Source organism: Copadichromis virginalis, linkage group LG19, assembly GCF_057382275.1.
Source record: "Copadichromis virginalis isolate Kocher_CV1m ecotype Utaka linkage group LG19, C_Virginalis_male_GT1.1, whole genome shotgun sequence".
Taxonomy (NCBI): Eukaryota; Metazoa; Chordata; class Actinopteri; order Cichliformes; family Cichlidae; genus Copadichromis; species Copadichromis virginalis.
Window position 1 is genome coordinate 16,001,297 of NC_140636.1, and position 7,838 is coordinate 16,009,134.

At 45.2% G+C, this 7,838-nt stretch overlaps 1 long non-coding RNA gene across 1 annotated transcript; it reads left to right on the forward strand.

Moving 5' to 3' along the window:
• Nucleotides 1–3,163: 3,163 nt before the first annotated feature.
• Nucleotides 3,164–5,851, forward strand: LOC146685820 (uncharacterized). The gene is made up of 3 exons (XR_014916742.1): nucleotides 3,164–3,334; nucleotides 3,700–3,756; nucleotides 4,408–5,851. It is a non-coding gene; the product is annotated as an uncharacterized LOC146685820 (long non-coding RNA).
• The last annotated feature ends 1,987 nt before the right edge of the window (nucleotides 5,852–7,838 follow it).

Consider the following 7,838-nt stretch of genomic DNA (forward strand, 5'->3'; position numbering starts at 1 on the left):
ACCGTGAACAAAAAGTTTCATGGCATACGCCGCTTTAAATAATGCACGCTGACCCGACACTCACCTTAACACATGTTCGCATACACGTGGGGATGAAGTAAAAGTGCGTCAGAGCATTTCTCGCATCTGTCATCTTCTTTGCCACTGAGAGGCGCTGTGCCAGGCACAGCAACAACAAAAAAGAAAAATGGGGGAAAAAATTAAAGAATAAAAGTTGAAAGTGTAGCTATGTTGTCAGCAGTGCCATGTAGGCCAACTGCCCTGTTAGTGAGGCTGACATTCAAAGAGAGTTGGAATGCCGACAACAATCCCACAACCTCCTGCTGCGAGAAGACATTTCGCATGGTGACCAAGTGCTTTGATACTGCTCTTGTGATCCTCGCTGCCATAGCTTTGAGAGAGCATACACACACACTGCACAGAGCTCAGGCCATCACCATTACATACAGTGCTTTTTTTCACATAGTGCTGAATTTTCCATTATTATTTGTCATGAAATCCCCCTTTTTTCCTCTGGGCACCACCACGTTTACATAACAATTTGGCTTATTTGACACTTTTGTGTGTTGATGGTTTAAAAAAAATGTTTGGTTGGTTTCATTGCACATGTGTTCATTTTTGAAAAAGTAAAATTTAAAAAAGCTAGAAAAATGTTGTTTTTTTTATTGATAGTGCCCTCTTGCCATGACCAAAGAGAGAATAATTAAATGTGGCACTGTCCTCATGCTACCCATTAATAGCATGCCTGTCTCTATAATCGCAAAATATGACTGCGAGCAATAAGCAGTAATGCAGGTTACTGGAAATACAACCCACTTTCAAGACTAAAGGCAAAACAAGCTCCACTAATTACTGAGGCACTATGCAGCCATTTTTCTGAGCAAGGGTTACTGAATGGTTGCCTATTACTTCACTCTCCCTGAACCAAATGCTTAAGATAATGACCAGTTACTAATTGGTGCTTATACCTTATATCAGTTTGTGCAGAATATAATTGCAGCTATTATGGTACTAAATAATCATTGGAATTAGCATCTTTCAGCAAAAAAAAAAAAAAGCGCTAAATAACAGTATGGAGCATTTTCCAGGAAGAGGTCTTAATGTCGATGCACCACCAGTTGATTCATCATTAGCTAGAGGGTTCAGGGCAAAGAGAATGCCTTTCTTATCATGTGATGTCAGCGCATCTTCTGCACCAGCTAATGGAGGCGCTGATGTATCACAGTCACGTCTGTGCGCAGTTCTGTCTGCGTGTGTGTGTGTGTGCGCCTTCCTCACAAGCAGATCAGACATGTTTATGCGCGTAATGTGGTTGCATGTAGTGTGTGTGCACTTGCTTGGCACAAAGTCCACGGGTGAAGGGAGGGAGGTCTATATTCTATGCTGATCACGCTCCCCATGCTTCAGCAGCTCCTCCTTTGTGTGGCCCTTCCGTCAGCTGTTGACTTCCTAAGTGTCTCAGACAGCCGTGTTTCTGTCTGCGCCTCTGTCCACTGCCTTGTCCTGCTCACATTTCTGAAGTCCGCTGACTGCTAATGGCTGTGTGCGGACAAAGAGCCCACTCTGTGTCCACTCTTCGTGGCCAGGCCGGGGGCCAGGGATGACTGGGGGCATTGGGGGCGGTGGCAGGGGGGGCTGGCTTTGGGAAAAGGGAGGGCTGAAGCTGAGAAGAGCACCCAGCACTGCCTGCCTCTCTACACTCTTGTCACGCTTGTGTGACAACCACTCCTCTGTGCTTGTTTGAACTGTCCTTCCCAATTAGCACTAATAAGTCACTCTGTAAGGATGAGCAAGCATAGTGTGCCCAATCACCTCTAGTTCACATATGCGTAAACAGATTTGTGCACAAAACACAAACACACACACATTCTCTCTTTCCCTCCTGCCCCAAGCTTAGCAGCCCATGAAAATCCCAGGAGCGCAACCCCGCTAATAGACGGAGAAAGCCCAAAACGCATCTCGTTCCCAGCAAACAAGTGCCAGTAAAGAGGCAAATTAATGACAAGTCGTTTGAAGGGTTTGCCTAAGAATAATTTTACTCTGGCGTCTCACTACCACTGAAGAATTGATTAGATCCCCGCTCAATCAAAGTGCCTGAATCAATAAAGAGCCAAGCAGGCATGCTCCAGTCCAATTTATTCCCAGCGTCACTCTAACATGAGAGTCAGAGTGAAGCGGAGAGAGGGCGCTTCTCTGACAGGTGGAGGCCCAGCTCGAACTAAAAGCCAGTGTCAGTAGCAGACAGGCAGGTATGCTCCAGTTCATGTCAATGCACTGCTGATACTTCATTACACTGGCTTTCCAACTTTAAGTCAGTGGCGATTGTTTCACTAATAAATAGTGTAGAATATGAAACGGTGAGGGAATAATTACTGTTTTTAATGTTCAGCTTTAAGAAAAGACATACTGCACGGGGAAGAAAGAACTCGGGAATAATGACTTCACTTGTGTTTTCTCAAAGTAGAGACCGGAGGACTTAGTCAAGCTCGGCTGTGCTCGGCTGTTTATTGTCGCCTGCTTGTTTATTGTCATGCAGAAGGCAGAGGAGGTATTAAAGGCAGATTTCGCCCTTATTTTAAAATGTGGTGCTGAAGATTAGAGCTCTTGCCAAACACTGTGGAAACACTTAATTGATTTCCTTTGGACTGTTTACCTCTACTGTAGCCCTCTTAGAGCCCAGCACTCGCTCACACGCATGCACACACAAACACACACTCACACAGAGTACAACCCTGGCCCCATTTACGCCAACACAGGCCTGCCAAGAGCCTCATTAGTATTCACAGCAGTGGCATTTGCCAGCCTGAGCGTTGCCGTGGTGATGCTGCCCACACAAGTGATGATAAATGGTGCTTTCAGCTTCTCTGCCTTCCATAGAGCAGAGCAGGGAGCTGAGGAGTTGCTGGCTAGGACCCAGCTACAGCCACGGCTAGCGAGGCCTCATCCCCAGTGCCGGGCAACTGACGCATGACTACACAAGCCCAGGGCTGCTTGAAGGCTTTGGGTGCAGGGGAGTGGTGGGTAAGAGGGGTTCGGTGATGTGTGCGTGTGTGTGGGGTATGGAGAAAAGAGATTTAGTTTTTGCTCTGTGTGTGTGTGTGTGTGTGTGTGTGTGTGTGTTGGGAGAGGGCGGGGAGGGGGCATGTTGGGAAGAAGTGTGTGCTTGAACTTGTTATTGTTGGCTGAAAAAGTGATGTCAGCTTCAGTGTTTCTCGAGTGCGTTTTGTTCTTTGTATTTTTCAGTTATGTGATAATCTGACCACAAGTTAGTGATATGAAAGATCCGAATCACTGAAATGTATCAGGGTGTTGCTGACATGCTGTTTCATTGAATGTGAGTATGGCATGTGTAAAATTTTATTATATTTTAATAAAAAAATTTCTGGGAAATGTTACAAATCTTTTTTGAAATAACTGCAAATTCTGCTTTGAACTTCACTAAAGGCTCCTTCATATTTTTTTCTTTTTTAAAATGAAAGTGTCAGTTATGGAGACATTTAAATAAAAAAAATAAAATAAAAGTCCATTCATATTCTGGGTAAAAGCCACGCCGGTGGGTACACAGTCCTAATACACTTACACAATGCACTATAAACCAAAACTAACTGATTATACTGTGAAAAATTCTTTTATAAGCTATGTTCTCATTGTAACAAATAGAGTGTGAAATTAAACCCTCTCGGGTATCTGTTCCCGCAGGTGTCACAGTGAGAGCCGTTTGAGCCTTAAATCATCACAGACAAACAGAGGGTTAAGGTAACCAGCTACACTTTCCTTCCCCAGAGTCCACACGTACACATGTATTACCAATGCAGGCAAGGAGGCTGGATCGAAATCCTCCTGATCCTGATTAAACAAGAAAGACGGCACTATTCCCGCATTACGGTGCACCAGCGCCAGGGCCTTGACTGATTTGAAATCTTATTTAAAATAGTGTGACGACACATGTGGATGCTGTCTTTATTTCATAGACAGGAGATTTCTGCCTGTTAGGTTAATCTGAGGCTAATGGGTGCAAGTTTTCTTTTGGTTCAATTGCTTTTAATTTTTTAAAACAAAATAAAATAAAGGGGAAAAAATACAAAATTGTGTCACAAAATAAATCTGTCCTTCTTCGAGTCATGGGTTTTAGGATTCGGTGCACTATAAAAAATGCTAGAAACATGTAAACAAATGTTCTTTCAGGACGGTTACGTCAGTGTCTGCTCTCCTGCAGCAACTTTAAAGAAAAAAAAGCCAAACACTTTATATTTACCTTACAGTTAGCGAGTGCTCGAGTGCCTTCTTACACAATCCTTGTAAAATATTCGTGTCACAACCACCTTGTTCTCCATCTGTTTTTCTTTCCATCTAATTCTGCACTGGGCCGTGTATGTGTGTAATAAAATTACAGTAATTCTTACACAGAGCATGAGCGCGGCCCTCCTCGGTTGAACTTGAAGATGACCGCCCCTTCAAAAGATGGCCTGACCCTTCCAAAATCAAGCCTGATTACCCATCTCTAGGACACTAAGAAGTGCCCAACTTCAAAAGGAGCAGAGACAATCATGGGTGGGGTGCTGTGGCATGGGAGGGGGGAGCCCTGTGCTGTGGCGGTTTGGGCCAGACTGAACGGTCTCAGCCAGGGGGCCGGGGCTATTAAAAGATAAATGTATTTCTCTGATGCATTATTCATGATGTGAGGAGGTGGGGAGGGAGCAGGGAGCCAGAGGCTTAGCGCAGCAGTGGCTCCCTTCTCGGCCTCATCAGGGCCAAGGCCCCCACTGCACCCACACCCTGATGCAAGTGAGGGCGAGTGGGGTGGGGGTTATTCGGGCGACAGCTGTGAGGACAGAGAGGGAGATAGAGAGATAATGCAACAGTATGTATTCCCACACACATATATTAAATGTCATTACTGCACGTGAATGGACCTCAAACTGCAATACGAGCAGATCAAATATTTTTCCCTCCACATAATCGCATTGGTTAACAACTCCAACCTGATTATTTCATTTTTGTAAGTTTCTGCCGTGAGCTTTCAGTAGAAGTGTTTTTTTCTCTTTCTTACATAAATCTTACGAACACGCACACACACAAGAGAAGTGGAGGATGGAGCATCAGACTGGGGTGCTGAATAACCTCTCATCAGCTGATTAAGTAAAGGGTTTGGGCAAATATTTTGGAGACATATTGGACTTCTATACTAGAATGAATGGCGAAGTGAGCTTTTGTCCAACTCATCTCTGATCTGCTAGAAAAGCAGATTAGGATGACCCCGGTGTCACTCATTTGGAGATGAGATGCTGTCGAGAAAAACCAAACAAACTGGAGAGAATGTCAAACAGCAGAAACGGCTAAGCCTCCTTTGTGTAGCGCTTTTTTTTCTTTTTTATTACATGCAAATGTTCATATTTGTTCCTTTCGTAACATTAGACAAACATGCTAAAACTGTTTTCTCCTTGTTTTCCATGGGAATCATTCTCCAAATGTATTTTTAAGAGATTAAGGAATAAAAACAGTCGCTACGTCGTGTTCGGCACAAACATTTATCTCGCATGTCTCGTGATGGGAGAAACTACCTGTTCATGTTTTAATCAAATGCTTTCCAAATCGTTTCATAATTGCCTATAATTGAACACACACTGTGCAATTTTGCTGTTTCGTGCCAATATCTGTCTTCTGCAATAAAATCACACTGACATGTTTGTATCAACAGTGCTATCTCTGCTGTTCATTTCAGACATACGTCCATGCATGCTACGTGTTTTGGAATGAGACAATATTTCTTTGAATTGTATTTCAAATTTCTTTGGAAATGTGACTATAACTGAGAATTCCCCGATTAAATTGTATTTGTCACTAACTGCACATCCACTCAGCTGAGAAACAAATGTAGTTCCCAGCTCCATTAAAAAGTGCTTTTTGCCTCCGCACAAGTGGGGCCCTTTGCTTATATTTACAAATCTGAGGTACATTACATTGGCATAAACTGCACACTAATACTAAAGGGGGAAAAGAGAAGCTCTGTGGCAGAGTGGAGGGTGGTCTCTACACATCAGTACTCACGATTCCATGCTGGGATCATTTGTTTGCAGAGAGGAGGGCACAAGGGTGGGAAAAAAGGAATATAAGACATCCAGGAGATGTGGGAAGTTGGTGTGGGGCGGGAGCCGGTGATGAAATGTGTGTGTTTGTGTGCGTTTGAACAGACGAGTGTGTTTTATCTGTGTCTGTGTACTTGTTTATGTGGATCGCCATTGTTGCGTCGCCACTTTACACATCCTGGCTTGAATTACACACAAGAGACAAAAGGCTTCATATTTGTGCTTGCATGTCAAGGATTACTTGTTCTATTGAATGTACCCCCCCATTATCTGCTTATCACTCTCTGTGCTCTTTAATCTCTTTCTTGTCTCTGCTCAATGGCTTCCTCTCACTGTCTTCCCATCACAAATGTAGCCTTTCTCCCCTTCTATTTTTTAACACTTACAAAACTGAAAAGGCCAGGCCCGGTCCGGGCCACCTGGAAGCACCAGTGAAGCTTTCTCCCAGGCCTGGCTCCCTGCCACTAGCCAGCTGTAGCATTGTGAGTGGCCCATCTCAGTTAATTCCATGCATTGCAATTGTTGCCGGGCACTGTTTACAGCCACCTCCTACTCCGCCTGGGTAGCCTCTCCGATTGTCCCGGGGCCTCCCTTGTTTAATACTGTTTTGCAAGTTATTAAGCCCTGGAAGTCCATTAATCACAGTTCACGGGCTGTGTAAGCCCACACAAGGCAGGCAGGGGTGGGGGATGGGGGAGCACACTCGCTATCCTCAATGGGCTTAGACGGTGGTCCATTCAGATCCCTAACGAGATCATTACCACTAACTAAATACAAACCTGACCCCACGACCTGCTGGGAAATTACGTAGGAGCTCCCTGGTGCAAGACATTAATATACACCCCCCCTCCTCCCCCTCCCATCTCCACCCCTCCCATTTTCCTGCAACAGTGCGTAAACTCCCACCCCAAAGTCTCCCTATGCAACCCAACCCTGCTTCCCTGCTCCCCCGCTCCCCACCCTCCTCTTGTCCATTCTCACTTTCTTGCCAATGGACAGAAAACTAAACCTGTCATCAAAAGGGCCCTAATCACTGCTGTGATTGTGGTAAACCAAGCCTGACAGACATTTCACTGAGGCCTCAATGGCTACATCAGTGCCACCTCCCTAGCCAGCCCCCCTTCTTTCTGTCGCTTTCTCTCAGTCCCCCGCGCTCTCTTTTTACCAGGCCTCTGGCCAATGAGCAACAAACACCGGGGGCTTTTCAGATTACTTGACACACTGTGTCCACTTTTGGGAGGGAGACCACCTGGTAAGCTCATTTTAATACAAAACCAGTTCAGTCTCCTCTCTCTTTTTCCCCTACTCCTCTAATTCCTCTTCTCAAGCCAAGCTACCACCATGAATTCTGTCTAATCCAGTGACCCCCACAGAACATTCCTGGTTTTACACTCCTCGGAAGAGGCTGGATTTGGGCGGATTACATGCTTCCAGTTCTGTTTGGAGGCACCTGTGACTGGAGGTGGAATCAAGAACCAACAGTGAAGCACAGAAAGAGGCGAAAGGAAAAGTTCCCTCATTTTCTGTCGAGTCTATTTCTTTCTTAACGCTAATGTTGACTTTTTGAATCACACGTGGTCTTTTTTGTCGTTTTCTAGCTGCAGCTATCGCACTGTACAAGGCAGGCTGGATGTCCGAGCAGCCACAGTATGGGCACTGTGTGGCCCAGGCGCAGGGCGGTGGAGGAGGAGTTAAGAGGAACGAGAGAGCAGGAGTGAAAGTGGTTGGTGGGAAGAGAGGTTCGTCGGGGGT